Below are 26,941 nucleotides of genomic sequence, written 5' to 3' on the forward strand. Positions count from 1 at the left end.
GCAGATCATTGCAGTGTGGAAAAATTTTGTTCTCAACCTAATGGTTTGTTTAACGTGCTCACCAGGAACTCTTAATCCATCAAAAGGTTTTTAAGATCCTAATAATTAGTTTTAGTAATGCAGGAGGACACACAGGCACAATTCATCTTTTTGCCGGGATTGACAGATGCTATTTTGATAAGAACAGGAAACATCAGTTCAAGTAACCAGCCATTAGACCAAAGTGGGGTTTAGGTGAGTAGAATCTTTTAATTCATTGAGAGTTGATAGGCTGACAGTTGGACACACATTTTTTTCTTTATTCTTTGTCTACAATACTTTTATATCTAAAATTGCGCAAGTTACATGTATCTCTACTGTACTATACATTTTGCTTTTGAAAGTTGTGTCTGAAAACTCTACTTCTGGTGCTTTGACTGATAGGAACTACATACACAGGGCACATAGTCCCACCTTGAGCAGATGTGATCAGTCAGTCATTCTCTTAGAGTCATGAGAATTAAGGAAATCCAGGAATAATGAACTAGAGGCACAAACAAGCTCCGGCTGTGTTTAAGTTCCAGATTTGTGAGTCTAGGAGTCTCAGGAACTTAAGAGGAGACCTGGAGATACTTACATGTTCTGTGGACATGAACCATCATAATTAAGAGTGCTTTCTCTTTAACACTTTTAAAAAATTAAATTTCTTATTTAATACTTGGCTATACTCATCTCTGAGATCAAATTATATATATTTGGGGACTCTATTGGGCTTTGGAAGATTTGCTAGGCTATTTTATTTCCAGTTTAGTACATAAAACCATTCATTTGTCTGTTCAGGAGTTTCATTTGGAATTGCATGTGTGAGTTGAAAGCCAGACATAAACTAAATTACAGCATATGCAGAATAGACCACTCAGAAATGGAAAATGCATATTTTCAGTTGACTTTCTCAGGTAGCAGTATGTGGGAGCAAAATATTGTAGTTTACAATAAATATTTTGCTCCCACTATTATTTTGTTAAAGCTCTAAAAGTTGTAATCAAACAGCATTGATGGGATTGAGTGGCAGAGAAAGAGGAAGGGGAAGGAAAATTCGATCCAGATGGCAGTTCATTGAGAAACATGTGGGTGGCTCTTGGGAGCTGAGCTGAGTTCTCCTTGTTGGGGTAGAAAAGTAAGGAGGGAAGGGGACAAGTGAAGACACAGGAGGTGACACTAACTGGAATACACAGAGAAGCAGTCAGTGGATAGGCAGAGGCAGGTTGAACACCAGCAGAAACACCAGCACTGTGCTAATATTTATAAAATGAAACCATTGTGGTAATTTGTTGCACAACCAACTTGTAATTTCAGGTCATTCAATATTTTTAAGCAATAATAACTTTAGCAGTAATTCTAGGAAACTAAAGGAATTACAATTAGCGAAATTACCCTTAGAGAACCAAATTATTAAAACATTTGAATAAGTAATTCCTAAAACTTAAAAATAATTGAAAACATGACATCTATGCAATAATTCACAATAAAGTTAAAAGGGAGTTTATGATTTTCCTGAGTGGAACTGGTTTGCATTTGGTTACACTGATGCTTGTTTTTATTACAAGTCCTCATAAGAAATAATGAAATACCTGTTAAGAATTCTAACACTATGAAAGCAAGGCAAATAATACAATTTAGTGACTTCAACAGGTTTCAAAATATGTAGCTTATTTTATCAAGGTGTAAGTTATTTAAGACTAACACAGTATTCAGTATGATAACATGAGAATAGGTTTGTGTGTGTGTCTTAAATATTTTTTTTTAAAAGCAAAATATTTATGTAGAGGAAAAGATTTAACAAATCTTTAAAGAACAAATAGTTCCTATCTTATTAAAATGTTTAAAAAGAAATTTTAAAACATAATTTATATACAGGAAAATGCACTAATGTGATGTATATAGTTATTATTTTTTTGCATACATAGACACTTATATATTCATCACTCCAGAGAATACTTTCATATATCCTTTTATAGTTGAAACCCCTTTACAGACAAAAATTATCACTATTCTGATTTCTATCACCATAGGTTAGTTTTGCCTTTACTTGAACTTTATAAGAATGGACTCACTTTGTACTGTTTCGAGTCTGACTTTTTTTGCTCAGTATGATGCTTTTTAATTCATCTATGTTGTATCAATGGTTTGTTCTTTTTTATTGCTGTGTGTTATTTTCTTTTTGGCAATTTATCCATTATCTTGTTGAAAATAAGATAATGGGTTGTTTTCAGTTTGGGGCTATGAAGAATGGAATTGTTATGAGTATAGTGGTATTTAAGTCCCACCCTGCGGATGGTGATTCAGTAGTTCTTGACCCTTTATTAAAGCACCCCCCTCTCTCCATACCCCCTTCCTACTGTGATTCTGGTTATTGGTCAGGTTTGGGAACTTCTACCCAAGATAGCAGGTGCCAAACATAGAATATAATTCAGAGACACAAATTATGACCTCGAAAACAAAATGTCCATAAAATTCCATTCTACAAGCTAAGAAGCTTTATTTTAATGGCCACCAGTGTATAACTGTTTTGCTAGTTGTCCTGAGGTGGAATTCAACTTGCCCTTTGCCCATATTGCAGAGCCCTAATATGGGTTCTGAAGGCTCAATCTGCAATAATGAGGAAGGGGGACTTATTTTACTTACTGCTTGGAATGGGAGTGCCTTGAGAAAAACACCTTGTTTGTCTTCTCCATGCATAATTTCAGATGCCTTGTTAGCCGCTGATACCCCTTAGGGAGGTAGTGATAGACTTAAGTAGCTATTGTTTCTCTTAAGACTTCTTGGAGCTTTGTGTCATATTTGTGTTTTCTAGAGTACCCCCTGTCATGTGGGTACAACTTCAGGCTTTGTCTTTGGAGTCCTTCCAGGGCATTTTCTAATGCCGCAACTGCTGCCAGGCCTAGGCAGGAGTGTGGGGCAGCCAGATGCTGCTACCCCTAAGTCGAACCTTGTTCTGGAGGAACTCCGTGTGTACTGCATCTGGGGATCCTTTCCAGTCGCCCTCGCCTTTGATAAACCCCAGCTCTTTAAATGGCTTTTTGTTTTGTTTTCCCCTCTCAAAGAATATATTGTGTCCCTCAAAATATATTTCATTGTCACTTGCAACTTTTGAGTTGTAGAAAGCAATTTATCTGCCTCAATTAAGGAAATAAACTGATGTTTCTAGGTTTTCCTAATTTTCTTTTTCTTACTCAGTATTCAGAAGGATTCTAATTTCTTTTATTTTGATGAAACATCAAAATTTCTTAAGATATTTTTCTGTCCAAGTATGATTTTCAAATAAATTGATGTATTCTTTTTCTTCCTGTCCAGATGGTCACATTCAAAACTGCTATGTCATTCCTCTAAGAGACAAAGCAGCGGATTCTCATCGGTGAGCTGGTCTCATAATCTCAAGTGCTCCTTTCCGATCAATGGAATCAGTAGCCACTGCTTGCGACCTGAGCTAGTTATAATTGTAAAATGGCTGGTGTTCACTGGTTTTTGATTCAGTGTGTATTTTACCTCCTTGAAAAGGTAACTCATGCCCACAAGAAGATCCGATACTCATTAACATTAAGCTGCAAATGGCTGTGAACTTTAACATACAGCCTTCGTGGAGCATTTTGCATTTTCACAGTAATTGTACCAGATCAGTAGTAGGATGTTGGTTTTCAGCCAACCTGAATATTCTTAGGCTGAGTGGAGCTCTATCATCTAATATGAATAGCTGTCAGAGCTGTGAGGCCTTCTGAGGTATCTCTGCTAAGTAAGGGCTCCACAGGATATTACAGATATTCAGAATTTTGGAGACTCTGTGGAGAGTATTCTATTAGCACTCTAGGGAAAGAATCTATTTTGAGAGTCAGTTTTCTTCCTTGATGTTCGTTGTTCATCTCTTGTAGATGACTGGCAAATGTAATGTTTTTCCAGGTCTGGGAGAAAACCTAGCCCCGACTCTCTAATGGACCCCATTACAGATAAATGAGAAATAAAAATTGCCAGACTTGAGTTTCAGTCTTTGCTCCTTAGTTGGGGAGCTGACAGTTGTAATGAAGGATAAGAGGTAATATCTGGAGGAGCCAATTCTGGTTTCATTTTGTGCTTCATTGCTCAACTGAATTCTGTGCTGCCGGAAGTAAGGTGCCTCAATATCCCTGCCACGCGAGGATTCCATTCTGTTTGCCATTTCTACGGAGTCCATTCCTTCAAGGAATGTTTCTCTTCACTGTGCTCCTTCTCAAATTAGGACACAAAATTTTTTATTATTATTGCTGCTACTGGTTCACATTAAACAGTACTTTAAACTTTCCAAATCATCTCCATATTGATTATCTGTTGATTCCTGAAGATGGGGAAATGAGGCAGAGCGATGTTAGATATCCAGCTCAGCCCTTACAGATAATATGGCAGGGTCACACTCAAACGTGGGTCTTCTCCCTTGGCATGTGCCTCTGAACTGTAGACCAGCATGTCTTCTCCATTGTAATCTAGGCCCCATGAAAGTTCTTTATGTGTTTGCATGAAGATCAGAATGTCAGAAGATGCTATCTGGGTCTTAAAAAAAATAAAACAGGGAAAAGAGAGAAAAAGGGGCTGATTAGTTTCAAGAGGCAGCTGAGTACAGTGAAATGAACATACGGCTGGGGTTAAATATTAACGATAAGAACTAGTATATATTGCGTGGTTTCTGTGCACTAGGCAGTGTGAAGTCCATGTTGACATTTTCAATTAATCTTAACAACAACCCTATGATGATGTTATCATCATCCCTGTTGTATAGATCAAGAATTAAGGCTTGGGGAAAGTTAAAGAAGTTGCCCAAGGTTACACGGTTAATAAGTGCTGGAGCCAGGATGAAAAGCCCAAGTTCTTAACCATCATGCTCTACTGCTTCTCTTTATTTGAACCCAAAGTCTACTTGATTTTGGTCCATGTTTACCAAGAAGAAACTAGGCTAGCCAGATTTTATAAATATAACCTCCTCGGGACATTTATATGCTGACCTTTATTGAGTGCTTACTATGTTTCGAGCACTTTGCATGTATTAACTCATTTAATCATCATAATAATTTTTAAGGATGGTATTATTAAAATGTCCATTTTACAAACAAACAAATACAGCCCAGAGAGATTTAGTACTTGGCCCAAGGTTGCACAGCCAGCAGATAGTAGAGTTGGAGTATGAATCCAAGTCGTCCAGCCTCAATGTCTAAGTTCACAACCAATTCTCCTGTACTGACTCCAAGGGAGTGGGTTTTAGGAGCCTGTCCATGTAAGTTCTTCCTGGGAAACCACCTACTCATGGTGTGATGGCACATGTGGTATCTGAGCCTGCAAGTCCAGGAAATATTAACCTAAAGAATGTCACCCTGTGAGGCTTTGTAGGAGACAGCTTGCTGGTTTTCCTGGAGATAACCCTGGGACCAAATTGGCCATATTTTAAAACACTCCACACATGCCCTTTGAGTGCAAATTATGTATTGCAGATGCAGTGCTGCAAGGTCCCAGAAGGAGATCAATGTCAGGAAGGCCAGTGACAGCTTCACTTAGGTGGAAGTATTTGAATGGAAAGGGAAGGGATGAGGCATGAGGAGAAGATGAAGTAAAGGTGGGTGGGGGTAGGGGAGATGGGCATGGAAAGAGAGAGGTCACCTCAAGCAGAGGTCTTTGCTTGGGAGAAGTGAAAACTGGTGAGCAGGTAAGGAGAGGCTGGACCATGGAGAGAATGAGAGCTGACAGTTAATGCTGGAGATCATAATATGCTAATGTCAAGAGGAAAGGGGGTGTTCAAAAGAGATGCTTCTAATAGGAGAGTCTTGTGTGTCTTTTTGGAAGGCAAGTCATTTGCTTAAAGGTATGTTCAATAGAGTAAGTTTAGAAATTTGACAATAGAAATACAGAGGTTGAAATGCTGGAAATGTCTTCATTTCATTTCATTTCTTTTACCCTTTGTCATAGGGTTATGACTTTTCTGAGGTTAAACCAGGAGGAAGAGAAAGGTCCAAGATAGAAATAGAGGTATCCTGAATGCCCAGGCAGAGAAGAGCCACCCGCTTCACCTTCCTTGGGGAGGACCTTGCTGGGTTTGTGAGCCCATTGTTTATATCAAACTTCATATTTATTTGACAAGTGAATATTTGTAGTTTTGTATTAATTTAGTTCTAATGGGTCACTAGCTCCTCACCTCTAACTCTTCTGCATCACTCCCAGGGGTCCACTGAGAGCTGCTCATATTCGATGGAGCACTGTGTATCTTAGGGCTTCTAAAGGGAGACCCATGGGAAGGACCTGCTCAGGGACAGTTTGCATTTGTGCTGTGGAGGAAGGGACATGTCGTTTTGTTTCTGAAATGAATCAAAGACAGCGTGCTTACCTCTCCTCTCAGCATGTTGCTGGAAGGCCAAGATGTGGAGCCAGGGCCCACTTCTCTCTCCCATTCTTCCTTGTTCCTTTGTACTCATAGAGAATCAGAATCTTTTTGGAAAGAACATGTAGACCTATTAGAACAGCCATCTCATAATTTTATGGTGTCCTTTCACCTGTCTATTGGCCCCTTTGCAGTCTTTTAAATTTTTTTTCAGGCACCTCTAGGTCTATGCAGTCTTTAAATGTTGGCTTCTATCTATCCAGGCGTCTAGCCTCAGCCATCTCCTCCCCACCTCCTACTCACTCTCACTGTGAACGCCTTTAGAACTATGCCTTCAGCTACCACCCCCATGTCCATGACTTCCATGGCTGTTTCTTCAGTCCAAACTGCTCCCCCAAAGTATTGCAGAGTAGGATAGGCAGTCAGAAAAGCTGATTTCCAAGCACCACAGGGAAAAGTCACCTTCGTCTTTTTCAGGGACATATAGCAACTTCATCTTTGTCTTAGCTATAAAATAAACGGCCACGATTATCGGTGTGTGGGTGGTGGGGGTGACGGATGAGAAAAGGGAGATGAATCAGTGGGACTTCATTTCCAGTGCTGGAAAGACAACAAATTCCTGCTCTGCTGTTTGCAAAGGAGGCCATTGATTTTGCTCAGGTAGGACATACCCGGGAGTTTCCATCAATATGTTCCCTGATGGAAAGTAGGTCAGTGGGTCACCTTGCTGATTCTGCCTGCTCCCGAAGAAGGCCCATTGTGGCAGAAACTAACCAATCGACGAAATGTTAGCTCTAGAAATTCTTTAATAAACATTTAATCTGCTTTCCCACAGCATTTTCCAAAGTAAACACTGTTTATGAAGTATGACACACACATATATAAGTATGTATATTTTATATATACATATATTAGCTTGATGAATTTTTACCAAATACACATACTCATATTACCATCACTCAGGTAAAATAAATACATTACTACCACCCCTTACACTTCTCTCTTGCTCTCTCCCAGTCATTACCCTTTCCAAAAAGGTAACTTATTCTGTCTTTATGTAAGATTTATATAAATGGATTCACACAGCAAGTACCCTTGGTGTCTGAATTCTTTCTTTCAACATTATATTTTAAGATTTATACACATTGTTATGGATAGCTGTACTTAATTCATTTTCATTCTGAATATACCATAATTTATTTATCCTTTTTGCTCTTGAGGGACATTGCTACTGTTTTCAGTTTCTGACTATTTCAAATAATGTGTCATGAATATTTCTTCTAAGAGTCTGGCACATATTTCTGTTAGCTATATAACTTGCAGTGGAAATGCTGGGTCAAAGGATATGCCTGTCTTCAGATTTAGTGGACAGTGATAAACTGTTTTTCAAAGTGGCTGCACAAATTTGCAGCTATCCCAGCAATGATGGAGCATTTTCATTATTCTATATCACCATCAACACTTGGTATAGTCTGTTTTGAAACAGACAAACAAAAAACAGCTGATCTGGTGGTATATAATGACATTCCATTGTGATTTTAAAGTGGATTTTCCTAATTACCTATGATGTCGAATAGTGTTTCATAAGTTTATCTGTTATTTGGATGTCCTCTTTTATAAGTCACTTGCCTATTCTTTAAAATTGGTTGTTGGTTTTCCTTATTGATTTACAGTTCATTATATATTTGAAATATAAGTCCTTTATCAACTATATGTTACAAATATCTTACCTTTCACTCTTCTAAAGTTGTCTTTTGATAAAGAGAATAATGTAGTCTTCATTAATGATTTTTTTCCTCTATGGTGCTTTTTGTGTTCTGTTTAAAAAGGGTTGTGAAGATATTTTCTTATGCTGTCATTTAGGCACTTTATTGTTTTATCTTCCACATTTGGATCTAATCTATCTGGAATTCGTGTGTGTGTGTGTGTGTGTGTGTGTGTGTGTGTACACATATGTGTGCATATGTATGTGTATGGTACGTGATAGAGATTAAGGTTCATTTAAAAAAATATGGATATATCATTTACTCAAAAACCATTTAGTATGAAGATCATCTTTTTCCCTACCATGTTGCCAGTGTTGTAGGTTTTCAAGATTGCTGTGGCTACTGCAAGCCCCTTGAATGTTCATGTCAATTTTAGAATCACCTTGTCATTTCCATTAAAAAAAAAAAATCAGTAAAGACTCTTGATTGGGATTGCATGGTATCTACAGGTCAATATAGAGGAAAACTGGAATCTTTGCAATGTTGAGTCTTGCAATACTTAGGTTTTCTTAAGTACATCTAAGTTTTCTTTATTTTCTCACAGTAATGTTTTATTGTTTTCTGTATTGAGTTCTGAATGTCTTTCATTAGATTTATTTCTTGGTATTCATTTTTTTTAATAAACATTATTTAAAAATATCACATTAAAATTATTTTCAAATTATTTTTTTATTTTTGGCTGTTATATAAAAATACAATTTGTTTTTGAACCTATATCAGTGACTTACTTATTAATTTGAATAGATCATATATATTCCTTTAGATTTCTCTGTTATGTCATCTGTGAATATTGACAGTTTTATTTCCTTCCTTTTAATTTCTTATATCATTTTTTTTCTTGTTTTGTTTCATTGGATAGATCAAGATTGAATCAAAGTGGTGATGACTGATATTCTTGTTACATTCCAGATCTTAGGGATAAAGCTTTCAATATTTCATCATTAAGTGTGATATTGTAGGTTTTAAAAATATACCCTTCATTAAATTAAGCAAGCTCCTTTCTATTCCTAATTTTGCTGAACTCATTTTTTTATGAATGCATGTTGAATTTTATCAGATATTTCTGTCTCTATTTACTGAGATGAAGACATGAGTTTTTTCCTTTATTCTATGAATGCGGTAAAAGCCACATTTAAATTGAATTAATGTTAAAACACTAAATCAACCATAGGTTTTTGGAATAAACTCAATTTGATTGTGATGAACTACCCTTTTCATATATTGCTAAGTTCCATTTGCTTAGAATTTTTGCATCTATATTTATAAAAGAGATTGACATATGTGTTTTCGTTTAATATCCTTGTCAGATTTTGTTATCATGATCATGGTGGCTATGTGAAAGGACTTGGGAAGTGTTCCCTCTTTTTCTAGTCTGTAGAAGACATTGTGTAATGTTAACATAATTTCTTTTTTAAATATTTGGAAGAATTCACCAATGAAGTTCTCTGGGCCTAGAATTTTCTTGTGGAAGGTTTTATTTTTATTTATTTTTATTTTTAATTTTTTTCCTAAAGGAACTTAAAAATTAAAAAAAAATTTAAATTAAAATTTTAAATTACAATATTATATTAGTTTCAGGTATACAACATAGTGATTAGACATTTATATACCTTACAAAATGATTACCCTGATAAGTCTAGTACTCATCTGACACTGTATATAGTTATTGCAATATTATTTATTGTATTCCTTATGTTATACTTTACATCCCTATAATTATTTTGTAACTACCAATTGTACTTCTTAATCCCTTCCCTTTTTATACCCAATCCCCAAGCCCACTCCCATTCGGCAACCATCAAAATGTTTTCTGTATCTATGAGTTTCTGTTTTGCTTGTTTGTTAATTTTGTTCTTTCGATTCCCACATAGGTGAAACATATGGCATTTGTCTTTCTCTGACTTACTCCACTCCGCACAATGCTCTTTAGGTCTATCCATGTTGTTGCAGATGGCAAGAATTCATTCTTTTTTATGGCTGAGTATTATTCCATTGTATATGCGTACTACTTCTTCTTTATCCATTCATCCATCGATGGACACCCAGGTAGCGTCTATATCTTTACTCTTGTAAATAATGCTGCAATGAACAAATGAATTCAAATGTCCCTTCAAAGTAGTATTTCAGGTTTCTTTGGAGAAATACCCAGAAGTGGGCTAACTGGGTCCCGCTTTGTCTCTTGTTATAGCCTTTGTTTTAAGGTCTATTTTGTCTGGTATAATAAATATTGCTGACTCAGCTATTTTTGTTTGTTTCCATTTTCATGAAACATCTTTTTTCCATCCCTTTGTGTGCATCTTTTGACCTGAAGTGGGATTCTTGTAGGCAGTATATGTATAGGTCTTGTTTTCTTATCCATTCCTCTACCCTATTCACTTACATTTAAAGCAATTATTGCTAGATTTGTAGTTATTGCCATTTATTATTCATATTTTTAATCTTTTTTTCTTTTTTATTCTTCTTAATAAAGTCCCTCAAACATTTCCCATACTACTGGCTTGGTAATGATGACTCCTTTAGCTTTTTCTTGTCTGGGAAGCTCTTTATCTGTCCTGTGATTCTGAATAATTGCTTTGCTGGATAGAGTAATCTTGGTTGTAGGCTCTTACTTTTAACCACTTTGAATATTTTGTGCCAAATCCTTCTGGCCTGCAAAGTTTCTGTTGAGAAATTAGCTGACAGTCTTATGGGAACACCCTTGTAGGTAACTAACTGCTTTTCTCTTGCTGCTTTTAAGACTTACTCTTTGTCTTTAACCTTTGGCATTTTAATTATGATGTATCTTGGTGTGGGCCTCTTTAGCTTCATCTTGTTTGGGACTCTGCATTTCCTGGGTTTGTATGTCTATTTCCTTTGCCAGATTAGGGAAATTTTCAGTCAGTATTTCTTGGTGTAAGTTTTGAATTCCTTGCTCTCTCTCTTCTCCTTCTGGCAAATGTTGGTATGCTTAGTGTTGTCCCAAAGGCTCTTCAAACTATCCTCAATTGTTGAATTTTTTTTTCTTGTTGCTATACTGATTGGTTGTTTTCTGACACTTTATCATTTAAATCACTGATTTGCTCCTCTGCTTTATCTAATCTGTTGATTCCTACTAAGATATTCTACATTTGCTATTGTATTCTTCATTTCTGACCGGTTCTTTCTTATGTTTTCTATCTCCATTATTATGTATTTTATTTCTCTGCTAAAGTTCTGAGTTCATCTACTCTTCCCCTAAATTCATTGGCATCTTTAGAACAAGTGTTTTGAACTCTGCATTTAGTAGTTTGCTTGTCTCCATTTTCTATAGTTCTTTTTCTGGAGTTTTGTTCTGTTCTTTCATTTGAGTCATGTTTCTTTGTCTCCCATTTTGGCTGCCTACTTGTGTTTGTTTCTATGTATTAGGTAGGAGTACTCTATCTCTGGGTCTTAGTAGACTGGCCTTATGTAGTAGGTGTACCGTGAGGCCCATTGGCTCAGTTTCCCTGGTCACCTGGGCCAGGTGCTCCAAGTATGTCCCTTGTATAGGTTCTGTGTGCTCTTTTGTTGTAGTTGAGTCTTGGTTGCTGTTTGCATGTTAATGGGAGGGATTGACTCTCAGGCTGAATAGTTATGAGGACTGGCCAGTGATTACAACGGAGGAACTATTGGGTAGAGGCTGACCCTGTGGAGCAGGATTTGCTTTAACAGTGCTCTGATGCCTGCCCAGTCTGCCCTTTGGGTGTGTTTTACTTGATGTGGCCCCGGTGGTGCTCCAGCTCAGACCAAAGCTGGCCACTGGGTATGCATGCTGGAACTTCCTGAGAGGGGGGCACCCTGCTGCAGGTGAAGTTTAGCTACAGCCTGTGCCCTGCCAGGGGCCACCTGGCATGAGCCACCAAGCAATCCGTAGATGTGTGCCACCCACACTGGGTTTAGATGTGCCTTGAGAAGCCAAGCTGGAAGCTGAGGCTGGCTGCTGCTAGTGCTGGACTTGAGGCTGCTCAGCAAGAGGTATGGGGCATGTGGAGGCCAGATGCTGCTTATTTACATTTTGTGAAACTTTGAGAGATTTTAGAAAATCTACAGCAAGAACTAAGACAGGCCATTTGTATAGAAAATCCATTGGAAGCGGCAGGGTGGACCCGCATGTTGGGAGGGTCGAGGTCTCAGGGAACCACCAGTGTTGAGTGATGAGTGTTGCAGACTCAGATATGGTGGCTGCCTTTGTCCACAAGCTGGGCAGGGAAGTGCTTGACAAAAGAACAATGCCCTCTGCCAGCACTTCTGTCTGGGAGAAAGCTGCCCCTCCAGCCCTTGCCCTGAAGCCAGACAACTCAATTCCTCCCTGTATGTCCCTGGCATCTTTTAAGGTGCTGCCTCAGAGGTGGAGCTCAGAGTAACTGAGTCCAATAGCATGTATGTCTCTCGCAGTCCCCTTAAAAGGAATGTCTGCCACTCCAGCCACTCTCTGTCTCGGCCACAATCTCTACTGGTTTTCATAGCCAGAAGTTGTGGAGACTTCTCTTCCTGGCACTTGAGCTCTGGGTTGGGGAGCCTAGTGTGGGGATGGGACCCCTTGCTCTTCTGGTGGGACCTCTACAGTTGAGATAGCCCTCCCAATTCTCAGCTGCTACATGTGGGTGTGGGACCAGCCCATTTTGCATCTCTGTCCCTCCTACCTGTTTCGAGGTAGCCTCTTCTTTGTGTTCCCAGATGTAGGATTTTTGTTCAGCTAGACTTTAGGTGACTTCCAATGATGGCTGTTCTGTAGTTGTCATTTTGATGTGGTTGTGGGAGGAGGCAAGCACAGAGTTTACCTACTCTGCCATCTTGACCAAAATCCTGTTTTAATTTTTTTTGATGCAGCTTTTTATTTTATAATAATAATATTATTATTTTATTCTTTATTTTTCAATTAAAGTTGACATTTAATATTATTTTATATTAGTTTCAGGTGTACAGCATAGTGGTTAGACATTTCTATAATTTATGAAGTGATCTTCCTGATAAGTCTAGTACCAACCTGGCACCATACATAGTTATTACAATATTATTGACTGTTTTCTTTATGCTATGATTTATACCCCCATAACTTTTTTTGTTATTACCAATTTGTACTTCCCCCTTCACCTTTTTTACCCAGCTCTCCAAATCCCCCTCCCATCTGGCAGCCATCAGTTTGTTCTCTGTATCTATGAGTCTGTTTCTGTTTTGTTTGTTTATTTTTTTCTTAAATTCCACATATAAGTGGAATCGTATGGTATTTCTCTTACTCTGCCTGACTTATTTCACTTAGCATAATACCCTTAAGGTATGTCCAGGTGGTTGTATATGGTAAGATTTCATTCCTTTTTATGACTTTTTATTCCGTTGGATATGTGTATCACATCTCTTTTATTTAATCATCCATCCATGGAAACCTCCGTTGCCTCCATATCTTGGCTACTGTAAATCATGCTGGGTCCATGTGCACTTGAAAAGAAAGTATATTCTGCTGCTTTGGGTGCAATGTTCTAAAGATATCAATTAAATCTATGTAGTCTAACGTGTCATTAAAGGCCACTGTTTTCTTGTTGATTTTCTGTATGAGAGGTCTATCTATTGATGATGTGGCATTAAAGTCCCATTGACTGTATGCATAACTGTCGATCTCTCCCATTATGTCCATCAATATTTGCTTTGTATATTTAAGTGCTCCTGTGTTGGGTACATAAATGCTTACGAGGGTTATGTCCTCTTGTTGGATTGATCCCTTTATCATTATGAAATATCCTTTTTTTGTCTCTAATTATAGCCTTTGTTTTAAAGTCTAGTTTGTCTGATATAAGGACTGCAATCCCGGCTTTTTTTCATTTTCATTTGCATGAAATATCTTTTTCTGTCCCTTTACTTTCACTCAGTCTGTGTGTGTCTTTTGATCTGAAGTGAGTCTCTTGTGGGCAGCATATGAATGGCTCTTGTTTTCTTCCATTCAGCCACCCTGTCTTTTGTTTGAAGTATTTAATCCATTTACATTTAAAGTAATTGTTGCCAGGTAGTTATTGCCATTTTAGTATTCATATTTATGGGGTTTTTTTCTTCTTCTTAAAGAAATCCCTTTAAAGTTTCTTGTTCATCTTGTTTGGGACTTTCTGTACTTTCTGGACTTGTATGTATATTTCTTTCATTCTTGGAAAAGGTTTTTCATAGATTTCTGGTGAAATTCTCCATATTACAATTTATTTTCATAAGTATATTAAATAATTTCAATATCTAATAACTCCATTATCTGGATTGCTGGTAGGTCTGTTTCTATTGTATTTTCACATGTTTCATGTTTACATTTTTAAACATTTAATGCCAGACTTTATCACAACTTACAGATAATCTGGATGATATGTTATTCCTTGTTAGAGGAGATCATTGAGAGGATGTGGTCACTGGTTGTTATAGGAGTGGGACTTGGGCAATCAGAGGCTCTTCACCCCGTCCCCTGTGCTTGGAATGTGTGTTCCATTCACTCTTTCCACAGCTGAAGCCATTTGGAGGATGCAACCTTGAGACAGTAAGGTATTGTCAAGACCATCTGGATGGTATACATAACTGAATCCCATTAGGGCCTCTGTATAAACTTTGATATTCTGGCAGATGCAGATATCTACTCATCTTGTGCTGCCCAAGACATGCCTCATAAGTAAGTTCCTTTGTTTTTTAAAACTTCCACCTACCAGTCTACAGCAATGCTACCCCGAATAAGCCTGATCCCATCTGATATCAGAAGCTAAGCAGAGTCAGGCTTGGTTAATATTTGGATGGGAGACCACCTAGGAAGACCAGGTGCTATAGGCGTAAAAATAAAAAAAATAAGGGATTGTAAGCTGACAAGGTCCTTGCAATCTGTGAGGTCAACCAAGGGTTGCCTTGCCTAAAGACAAACAAACAAACAAACAAACAAATAAAAACTGCCACCTACCAGTCTGAAGTGGTCTGCCACTTTCTTCAGTCTCTCCTTGCCCTCTGTGTATGGGGCCCACTTTTTGATTTCACCCCAGAAAGCTCCTGAGGTTGCAAACCTACATTTCTGTAGGGAAGATTTTTTTTCAGCCAGCAGTTAGACTCTGTTAAAGTGGGGTAGATCACCTTGATCCAGTTAGTGAAGAATACAGTTTAAAGTGGATTTCAGTCCTTGTGACAGTTGGTTTATTTATCTCACCTAGAGTACAGGCTTTCAGGGATTTGAAATGAAAATTGGGTGTTTATGAGTGCCATTCATCCTTGAGAGTCCTGAGCTCCACATTTTGTCTGCTATATGCAATGCTTGGATTTTTACTTTCTTTGCTCCAGTTTTCAACTTTGCTTGTTGTCCTGCACAACTTTGAACTTGACAGATGACTCTAGGGAAAAGCTGTGCAGATGGTTGGGGTCTTGATTTTGTGATTTCCTTTTCTCTCGTACCTTGGCTCCTCAAACCTTGGTTGAAATCTTTCAGTTACTATTTTTTGCTCAAGGATCTACCTACACTAAAAATTAGAAAATGCTGCAAGGAGAAAGCAGTGGAGAATATCAGCATGTTTACCTTCTCCCAGGGATCTTGGTTTGATATAAGTAACCTTGACATAGTTAGAAGTAATAACACCTTCCTCCTTTGGTATTTTGTTATTTCTCTGAATTAACACTTACTAATTTTGTTTAAAACACATCTCTGTCTTCTTAGATGATGAACTTCTAGAAGTCAGGTGACTGCCCATTCCCCTCCCCACTTTTTAAAAAGAAAAACAGCTTTATTGAGATAAAATTTAATAAATGCACCTATTGTAAGTATACAGTTCAATGATTTTTACCAAATTTATAGACTTGGCAACCATCGCCACAATCAGGTTTTAGAACATTTTCATCACCCCACAAATTTCCCTCATGCCTGTTTGCAGTTAATTCTGCTCCTATTCCTAGCCCTAGGCAACCATTGATCTGGGTTTTCTTTCAATGGATTTACCTTTTCTAGATATTTAACATAAATCGAATCATACTATATGTGGCCTTTTACATCGGGCTTCTTTGCCTTATGTAATGTTTTTGAAGTTTATCTATGTTGTAACAGATACTAGTTTTTATCTTTTATTGCTGATTACTATTTCATTGCATGGATATACTACATTTTGTTTATCCAATTACCAGTTACTTTGGATTGTTTTTAGTTTTTGGTTATTATGAATAATGCTGCTATGAACATTTACATTATATGTCTTGGTGTGAATATATTTCTCATTCCTTTTAGGTAAATTCCTAGGAAGGAATTGCTGGCTTATAAGGATGTTGATGCTTAACTTTTTAAAAACTGCCAAACTGTTTCACAAAGTGGTGACACCATTTTACATTCCAACACCAACGGATGAGAGTTTCTGGTTTTCTACATTCTCACTAGTATTTGTTATTTACAGGCTTTTTGATTATTGGCATCCTAGTGAGTGTGAAGTGATATCTCATTATAATTTTAATTCAAATCTCTCTAATGACTAATGGTACTAACCCTTTTTTTTCATGTGTTTTTTGGCAATTTGTATATATTCTTTGATAAAATGTCTAATCAAATCTTTTGTTAATTGTTAGATTGGATTGTTTATCTTATTAATCATTTATAAGAGTTTTTTTTTACATATTCTGAATACAAGTTCTTTATCAGGTGATGATTTAGAAGTATTATCTTCCAGAATTTGACTTGTCTTTCCATTTTCTTAATGGTATCCTTCAAAGTTCAGACATTGTTAATATTAATGAAGCCCAATATATTGATTTTTTTATAGGTAGTACTTTTGGTACTATATCTAAAATTCTTTGCCTAATTCAATATCATAAACTTTCTATCCTATGTTTTCTTCTAAAAATTTTATAGGCTTAGCTTATATTTAGATCTATGATCCATATTTAGTTAATTTTTGTACATGTGTGAAGTAAGGGTCTAAGTTAATTTTTTTGTATATGCATATTCAATGATCTCAGCACCGTTTTTTGAGACCATCCTTTCCACATTGGATTGTATTGGCATCTTTGTCAAAATAATAGAGTTTATCTCTAGAATCTTTAATTCTATTTCATATATCTATATGTCTATCCTCCATCAGTACTACAGTCTTGGTTACTATGGCTTTAGAGTATGCTGTGAAATTGACTAGTATAAATCATCCAATTTTGTTCTTTTATTTTTTTTCAAAATTGGTTTGGTTATTTTAGCTTCTTTCTTTTCCATATAAATTTTCGGATCAGCTTGTTAATTTCTATTTAAAAATCCTACTGAGATTTTGATAAGGATAGGGCACCCCCTCTATAATACTGCACATGAGCATTTTGTTTAATGCTGTTACTAATTTAGACTTTGGCTGCTTTTGAGGAATTGAGACGTTTTGTTCTTTCTGGTAACACAAGTGTGTAAATTGCTGAGAAAAATTTACTTTTCTTTTTCCTTTGGCCCTCAGGAAGTTTGGAGGCCACTGGACAGGGCCTTATGAACATGTGTTTGCATTTTTATCTTCACCTTATTTTGTCTTCCTATTTTAGTTTATGTTTTCATTGATTTTTACGTTGTCTTATTTATATTTTACCATGATTGCGTGTGTGTATGCACGCGTGTGTGTATGCATGCATTTGTAGGAAACTACCTCAGCTGCTTGATAGAAGGAGGCAGTGAGCACTTAGGGAAACAGGAGAAACCGCTGGCAAGATCTACAATTTATAAGTGTTAAGTCAGCCATTCATCCAAAACATTTAGCAAATGTCTAGTGTGTGCTATTCACTGTGGAATGAAATAAGCTGCTACATATAAAAACAAATCTACTTTTGGATAATTATAACTTAAAAAATATGTTTAATTGTTGTCTGGCTCACCCATAAATTTGTGTCTTTATATTGTAATATTACGAACCTGATAAAGGCTATAATCTGACTATAAATTACAATGTGAAAATACCCTGTAATGTCAGTTTTTTCCTTTATACTTTTCGTGGTGGCTGAATGTAAAGTTTGTAGGAGTTGCAGCCAGCTTTAGAATTTGGGGACGGCCATCCCCTTCAGATGACAATCGAATTAATACAATCCAAATAAATCTTGTCAAAGATGTTTAGAAATCTTTCTTAGAGTTACTGGGGACTCCTTATCACATGCTGACACATGAAAACTATTCAATTTGATTGGTTTTTCTTTGGTGAGTAAAGCAGATAGGTTGCTAAGGAGTGAGGCACATTTGTGACTGTAGGTGGTTATTTTCTGTGTGGACATTCTGCATCTTTTTGAAATGAATTTGTTTTTTTTTTTTTTACTTTTGTCATCCATGCATTCTCTCCTCCTCCTCATCAGTGACTCAGGCATATTTTTTGTGGTTGAAAGGATAAAAAGTAATGGCAGTTTTGGGTTTGTGGAATCTCTGAGGTCATTTGTACCCAGACAGATAAGAAAGTTTATTAAGTGTATACCTGCTGAGGTACTAAAGAGAGGCAGAAAGTGTTTGTCCTTCATTTTTATTCATGAAGCCCTTGAGGGTGACGAGAAAGGAGACTGGCGATTAGGAGAACAGGCACACTCACAGACAGGCAGCCTGTGCAGACACATTTGGGCTGGCGAGTCCCACTGCCTCCGTTGATGTGCATTCAGGGCCCTGCCAAGCCGTCTACCTTGTGCTCTGCATTATTAATGCTTTCATAAGGGCACTCATTTGTATGCTGCGGGGAAGGCCAGGTTGGCACAGTCTCATCTCTACTGAACCCTGCCTATTCAGCGCTGTGACACCAAGGCTCCCAGAATGATGCAGAATTGAGCAAGCACAGCTGGAAGACAGCAGATTGTCTGGAACTGGGAAAAACATGCGTTTAGTCAATTTTAAATTAAGAGGCTTTGTTTATGTTTTCTCAGCTCCTCTTACAGAATTAGTCAAATTTTAGATTCCCTCCAAAATTAAACAAATGTCAGGAACAGATGGTGGGTTTATTTTACTTCATTCAACCTGTTCAAAGAGTGTGAACTTAGGATTGATCAGTGTGACACAACTTTTCATGTTAAATTGTCAAAAGAAATCTCGATCTGTGGCTTCCTCAAAGAAAACAATTTATACACATGTGAGGCAGTGACCCGAGGTTAGTACTGGTCTCCTGTCTGGAATTCTGTCCAGATCTTCATCATCTTGTCTTGGGAAGCCAGGCTGGTGGGAAGGCTGCTAATAGGAAGGTAGAAAGACAGATCTGGACTTATGTTTCTGGCTTATATGCTATCAGGTTTCATGTGGGTGGGGGAAGGTTCAGGGAATCTGGATGGCATGGCTAAGATAAAATGCTTTGATAATGTCAGTGATCTCTGTAATAGTGATTCCAACTTTCACTTTCAAACCAATTTTGAGTTGTCTTGTCTAAACTTTTGTGTATCTTCTCCACCCACCATGACCTCATTGGAGGGAACCAGGGAGGGAAGCTACTTCCCAGTCATTTTAAACACAATGAAGACTTTGAGCAGGGCTGACATCGCAGGGAAAACCTAAATAAATTAGATGACGTTTTACTCTGGAGACAGAATTCCTCTCTTTTTATAGATGTGAATATTTTTTTTTAAACCTTTGAAAAACAATTAGACATAATCACTTCGAAATATTTTCTCTGCTTTGAAGTTCTTGTCACCTAAATGAGGCATTTCATTTGGAAACTAACAATGGTTAAAAGAGAGGCAATGTTTTTTTAATGGATAATTTAAGCCACTATTCCCTACTTTCTACCCTTTCCCCTTAATAGCATATCGTGAGTTTTTAAATTATCCAGATAATTACTTCAATGCTACACTTGATATTGCATTTGTAGAAACAGCATATAATATTAGGTTTTCAGGTAAATGTTGGAATACTCCAAATCTCTCTACTTGTTTTAATATGTCACTAATGTGCAATGACTGCAGAAGTCAATTTCTAATTAAATATAGAAAAACAGCCAGATCAATAGATGCTCAGTTGGTCGGTATTCAGCTTGGACTTCTCTCAAACTTTTCCACTTCTTATTGAATCCGAAATGGCTTATGTTCTTAGCTACTCAGCAAGGCTTCAGCCATAATTTAACTTAATAAATTGCTAGATAATTCTTATATAAGGTGAGCAATTATTCAGATAGCTCAAAGCTTTTCTTAATCTTGTTAGTGTTTATAAGCCTATGACAAGCATCAAAAATGTGACAACCAGTGTTAAAGAAATATGTTTATTAATAAAAATAAAAGGAAAATACTAATATGTTTTAAAGCATATGACTATGAAAATGTTCTCCTTGGTCATTGTTGCAGATTTGTGGAGGAATGTATACATGCTAAAGTAAAAAGATATAAGACAAATGGCTAATGAGGGAACAGTAGACATTTGAAATCATCTATGGAAAGACTCACTTGACAGTATTAATGGAATAATTTATCACAGAATGGTTATATGGTGTGTATTCCTAGTTACAACCAGTTCTGTGTGGCCTGCCCTCAGCCTGATACTTATCAAGATGAAAAGAAAGTGAACCCTTCAATTCTTTTAAGAAAAAAAATTAAAAGGTTCAGAAATAACTGGTTTGTACTTAACTTTTGGGAGAACCCAACACATGGTATATAAAGGAAGCAGGTATTGCTAATTATTTGCTTGCTTAATCATAAATCTGGAGTCCATCATGAAACATGGTTTGGCGTTCAATTCATAAAGGTAAATGTACTGAACTGTATATATTTGTAATTGATATTTCATACATTTTGAGCATTTACCCTGAACATTCACGTTAACAATAATAGCTACTGTTTTCTGAGTTGCTTACTCTGCACCAGCTACTATCTTAAGTGTCTATTTGATCTTCATGGATCAAATTATCAATTACTCTAGAGCTAACTATTTTATGGATGAGGAAATTTGGTCTGAACAGTAGACATTTGTCTATACGTCACACTGCTGGTCAGCCTTTGAACTCAGATATGTGTGATTACATTATGCTACTTCCATAAGAATCTAGTCCCAGTTGAAATTAGAGTTTTACTTTTCTTACAGCTTAAAGTATTTAGAATCTTATTTTTTTTTGCTTCTTTTTTTTAACGTTTCAGTGAAGTTTATTATTACTGACTATTAAGGTATAATTTACAGACAATGCAATGCATTCTTTTAAAGTGTATACAACCTACCCTTGAACAACATGGGGATTAGGTGCTCTGAAAAATCTGTGTATAACTAGAATTTTATTTTTGAGCTTTGCCTGTCCCCATTTAAATTTTTCTGAAGATGTTGACTTGTTTTGTCAAAGCCGCTAAAACACCCAGCAACTCTTAGCTGGTGGCAAGGAGTTGAGAGAGAAGATAAAACTAACTAGAGACTGAAAAATTTAATTATCACAAATATCTAAAACTTCTTAGAAAAACTGGCAAACTGAGTTATAAATTAAAAAAAAAACCAACAAAGTTAATTGAAATATGAGGAATTAACAAATAACAAGTTAAAATCACATGATTTTTATGCAAGTATCAGTTTAAAGGGTAAACTATTATCCTGGCAAATTAAAAATTTAAGCACTTAGAAATGGTTTTTAAAATGGTGATTTATAAAAATTATCCCACATGTTTAAAAATCTCAACTTCCTTGTGTCGTTGGGCAGGTCTCATATGACAATTTGCAACTAGGTTTAGATTTTTTTCTATAAGGATCTTGCTATACATGTATAGCAAGTTCGTTAGAAAAAGAAGAGGACAGACTAGGCAAATGTTCATATTATTATTGTTTAGGGATTTTTTTTTTACATAAAATTTTAAATGTTTTTATGGCGGAAACTCACTAGAAGCAAAGTTAAATGACAAAGAACAAGTTGGGAAAAAACATCTTTGACACACATTAAAATCAAAGGTTTAATTTTACTTAGAGCACCTGTGAATCAACTAGAACACCTAATAAGCCAGTGAAAAATGCACGAGTCACAAAAATTAAATTTGACAATACTTTTGTCATGAAAATCACACTAAAAAAAGTGCAAACCAAAACTATATTCAAATCAAAGAATATTGGACAAGGAGTGGGAAAACAGGCAGTCTTATAAACTGCTGATGGGGATGTAAACTGGCACATTTCTGGAGGCAATTGGCAATATGTATTAATATTTTTAATATGTATACCCTTTAGGCCAGCAATTTCACTTCTAGAAATTGAGATCATTTTTTAAAATACTTTGAAATCATCATTCAGAATGTTGGAAAAGTAGGAGGTGAAAGATAAATAGAAAAATTAAGCATGGATATTTAGAACTTTTGAAGGACGTTCAGTTTTACTAAAAATAGTCCTTTATTATTATTATTATTATTGTCATTATTATTATTTTATTAAAATTATGAGCAACAAGAGATATTTATACATTCTCATTGATGCAATCCAAGGCTGAGAGAGATGGATTGCTCTCAGCATTTTAGAGAAAGCCATGATGATTTAGGCAACCAAAAAATATATATATTAATTAATCCAAGGAAAATATGGACAATTCTTTCAAGAAAGGTTACCATAAAGAAGGAAGTAATTATGTTCAATTGGCTCCAGATTGTGGAAGACCCTGGAGGTCAGACTGAATCCCATTTTGATTCTCAAAGGCTATTTATGCACATCTGCTGTGTGAATTGGTTTTATTTCAGAGCTATTGGGCTAAAACAGTAAGGAAAAGGTGCAGGTTGTGACCTCGAGGACATTTTAACCCCAAAGGATGTATCAAGTGACATAGTAAAATCTGGTATTTACTTTTCTCATAAGCAAAAAAAATGAAGACCAGAAATATGTGCAAGGTCACACATAGAGGCTGAGAAAGAGGGAGAAACCAAATGACCTATTTAGACACAAGGTTCTGTGTGGACTCTGTGCCTTCAGCTCTTCTTGGAGATTACCTCAACAGCAGAAAACTGCCTCACTCAAAGTCATGCCCCCTCCAGAGGCAGCTCATGTACAATAACTGATTGGCACTTGAGTTTAAAGACCTGTCTCCCTTGTTCCAACTTAGGACAAGTCAGAAGGGCTCTCCAGCTCCAGAGTTTCTTGTGGGGTAGGTGGAAGCCTTTGTTGGTTCTGAACTGCAACTTAACTCTTCCCTCTGCCCAGTCCCACCTCCTTCCCCATGCTTCTACAGCTGTTGGTCCCAAGAGCTCTCCCTATTAAACATCCTATGTGCCAGTCTCCATCTCTTCACCTTCCTCCTGGGAAACCCAACCTGTAATAGCTTCTTGGGTCTAATTATGGCACACCACTTTTCTTTTCGGTTACTCTGCTTCTCTCTGATTTTCTTCTTATCTACCACTCTCTGTTTATCTGTCCATTCCCTATCTATTTACTCTTCTCTTTTTCTCATGCCCTTTTCTTTCACTTAAATATAGATCTAAAGTAAATTTATTTTATTGTATTTAATGAATAGTATTAATTGAACTCTATTCTTGAAAAAAATAAATGTTTTCTATTTCTATATCTTTTATATTGCACTCTCATTACTTCTCATTTCTCTTAAAAAATATCTATAATTCAACATACACTCCCATTACAAATAAACAAAAAATTAGCCCAAACAACTGCATCTACTTAAGGGCCTTTAGAGTGGCCATATATTTTAGTTTATGTTGTTGTTTCAGTATAATTATTAATAGTGCCCCCTCTCATTCTCAAAAGTTTCCCATTTAGATGAAGAATTACTCAGGCACTTTATTCTTAATAGAATTTTGTGGGTATCCTTTGATCTGCAATTGGAAAAGATTCCCCTCTTCTAGTTTGGGTTGACATTTATCTAATAGAAACTTAATTTGAAAATGAAATCAAGATTTCTATGTCATTATCTCAATACAAAACAAAACAAAAAATAGCTTCAACCGATTCAGAAATAAACCCTTTTAAAATTAAATACTTTAAATGGTTGGGAAGGAATTACATTTAAAGCAGTAACCCAAGCAAGATCTGCCAATAGTCTTTATATTAGTTTTGCTACCTTCTCTGAAGATTTGTACATGTTAACTAAACTTACAGGGAGTTCTTTGAAGAACTGCTTTACACATTAAATTCATTCAATCAGCAAAAAGTCACTGAGCCTAGTGCACTATGGCCAGGCCCCATTCTAAACACTTTGAGAGTATAGTGGTTCCCCTGTTCAAGCAAATAAATGCACCAGTTATTTGCCAAAAGGGGTACACTAGCTTGTTCCCTGATAATCAGTAAATCAACTTTATAAGTACTATATTCCTTTGCTGCCCAAGTCTAGGCTGTACAGGTGAGAAAAGAGTGTTACTTGTGCTTGTTGTGTGTTGTGTTTATTACTCTAGGTTTGCATATACTTGCATTGTTAGATATAGCTTCTACTGACCCTAACAGAAGTTTCAGACTGCAAGTAAGACAGAAATTCAAATGGATAGATTTTCTTACATAAAATCAATATTGGAACCTCAGCATTGATAATTGAATCCAATGTCTTCATCTTTTAAATAAGCTAACAGAGGCCAAAAATGTTACTTGACATGTCCGAGGTTATAGTCAGTAAAAAGAGTAGCCAGGACTGGAATCCAGATATCTTGTCCTTTGGTGATGGTTTTTACCTTACCTATCTGTTGTCACACCAGAGTGGAGGAAAAAGATAAATTTTCACTATTTTGGCAGGAGGTTATTTATGAGTTCTTTTAGAAGTTGGCCAGTAATGGCGGTAAGAACAGATCTTTCTTGCCTTTTCTTTATTGCTCAAAGATACTTACTCTTCACTTCTCAGAAATTTTTAAGTGTAGAAATTCTTCGAGACTTTGTTTTAAGTAGAAAAAAATAATTGAAAGACTGCTGATCAGTTATTGCATCTTCTCCCTCCTTATATTTCTCTTTATGTTATCTCTCCCCTACAGCCTTACTTTTGTGTGTGTGTGTGTGTGTGTGTGTGTGTGTGGTGGTAGTGTGTGGTACATGTACAAAGGCCTTGCTGGCAAACTTCTGAACCTCACTACATTAAATACCTTCTTCCCAAACTGTGCATTAGCTGCCCCTTGCCTAGAAAGGAGAAGGAAATAACATGTGTGTTTCACCTTTACAGTGACATATTTCCCTTGGCATTGTATTTAATTAGATTATAGTGAATGTCATGCTGTGCGGTGCTGTGTTTTATTAAGGCCAAAAAGTGGTTCCATGATAAAACATGCTGTAAGTCCTGCAGTGCAGTGCAACACGAAATTTGTAGCAACACCTGTGTCTGCTACATTATAGATGGTAAATGCAACCAAAACGTCTACGTAAGGGAGAAAAAGGCCGAAGGAGATGCTGTTATCCAAGTAAAAACACTCTCAGTTCGAAGCATAAAAGCTAAGTTTATAATAGGAAATTTCAACTTTTATAGTAATATCAGAGTGGAATATTTCATTGTAGTTATAGCTTCGTGGTCCTGGGCAGGCATTGCTATAGCGCTGAGGTCACTGAAGGACTTAAATGTTTATCTGTTTAATTGCCTATTTGTTTCATAGATATTTATTGATCACTGATTTTTACATAGCGTTGAAGGACTGCATAGCATGGTTCCTCCTCAATGAGCTTGCCCTGCTGATCTACATGTGAGCTTTATTTTCCATGCTATTAAAGTGGACCCTGGCTACAATGATACAGCTTTTAAGAAAGACTCCAATTCAACCAATGTTTGTTAAATACTATGTGGAAATAACTAGTCTGGGTTGTTTCTATGTTCTATTCTGAACCGTGGCTGGTTTTTTTTTTAAATCAGTATTTGCCCTTTCTTCCTTATTTTCACATTTTCTTTTGCCAAATAAACTTTTTTTTTTTGCCATGATTCATACTAAAATGTGGACATTTTCTATCTGTCTGAGGTTACCTTATCCATTGGCTCTGTTTTATCTCTTTATTCCATGGCCTAATTGGGTAGTCATATGGAAATATGCCAAGAGACAACAAAATGGTGTGGGAAGAAGCCACATATTAGAAATGTGTCATGTCCTTAGTCCAAGGACATAATATTGGTTGCTGGTATCCATGGAGCATACTCTGAGTTTATGTATCCTGTGTTCAGTCCTGGGCTGAGCCAGCCATTCACAAGCCAGATTTATTTTGTCTGATGCCATTAGGAAGTGAGGGTGAATGCTGTTTATTTGGGTTTGTGAGATTTCACTTCAGGAACCAATCCCAGTTAGTCCAGAGGACAGACTTTCCAGGAGATTTAAAAAAGCAGCACTGAAATGAACATAATGAAATCACTATTTCAGGGCTTCTTCTCTATTTGAAACCTTGAAACACCATGAAATGGGGTTGTATTGCTATCTAGCACCTGCCCTGCTATGTACTTTGAGAAGAAAAGCTTTCATGGGCTGAGGATTTTTCCAAATGAGACAGAATACAGTTTTCTTAAAGAGGCTGTGGATCTACTCTCCTAGAATGTTTCTGGGAAAGGGAGTTAGTAGTTTTCTTCATTGGGAAACAAGACTATTTAGTGATGAGATGCTGTTACTAGGACAGCAGGGTCTGATCTATCAAAGCAAGTGAGCCCCATCAAGGTTATTTAACACTGGTAGCTGAAGAATGGCAGTTCTGGTATTCATGAAAAGTTTGGTTCAGAAGATGATCTATTGCTGTGAAGCAGATACCACTAGGAGTTACTGACAGAATATGATAAATAACACAGCTAGGTTATACACGAGGAGAAGCTTAAATCTTTTGAAAGCTAATGAATAGACGACGATGATAGCTCAGTCAATGCTGATAATAACAAGTTGCTGGATAGTTGAATACGGGACTAATTTGTGCACCATTCAGCATACGAGATTAAAAAAAGTCAAGGAGTCAAGTATGTGTAGCATTAAATATGAATGATTGGAATCAAGATAGGGCAAAGTGAAAGTC

The 26,941-nt window shown here is 36.6% G+C and overlaps 1 long non-coding RNA gene and 1 pseudogene across 1 annotated transcript in view; both read left to right on the forward strand.

Annotated features, from left to right (window-relative positions):
• The window catches only part of LOC120621653 (uncharacterized), a 222,121-nt gene that overhangs the window by 38,413 nt on the left and 156,767 nt on the right, over nt 1-26,941 (forward strand). The gene's annotated exons all lie outside the window — the stretch shown is intronic.
• LOC120622570 (uncharacterized) lies at nt 14,807-14,925 on the forward strand (annotated as a pseudogene).

This window comes from Pteropus medius, unplaced genomic scaffold, assembly GCF_902729225.1.
Source record: "Pteropus medius unplaced genomic scaffold, Ma_sr-lr_union100, whole genome shotgun sequence".
NCBI classification, from domain to species: domain Eukaryota; kingdom Metazoa; phylum Chordata; class Mammalia; order Chiroptera; family Pteropodidae; genus Pteropus; species Pteropus medius.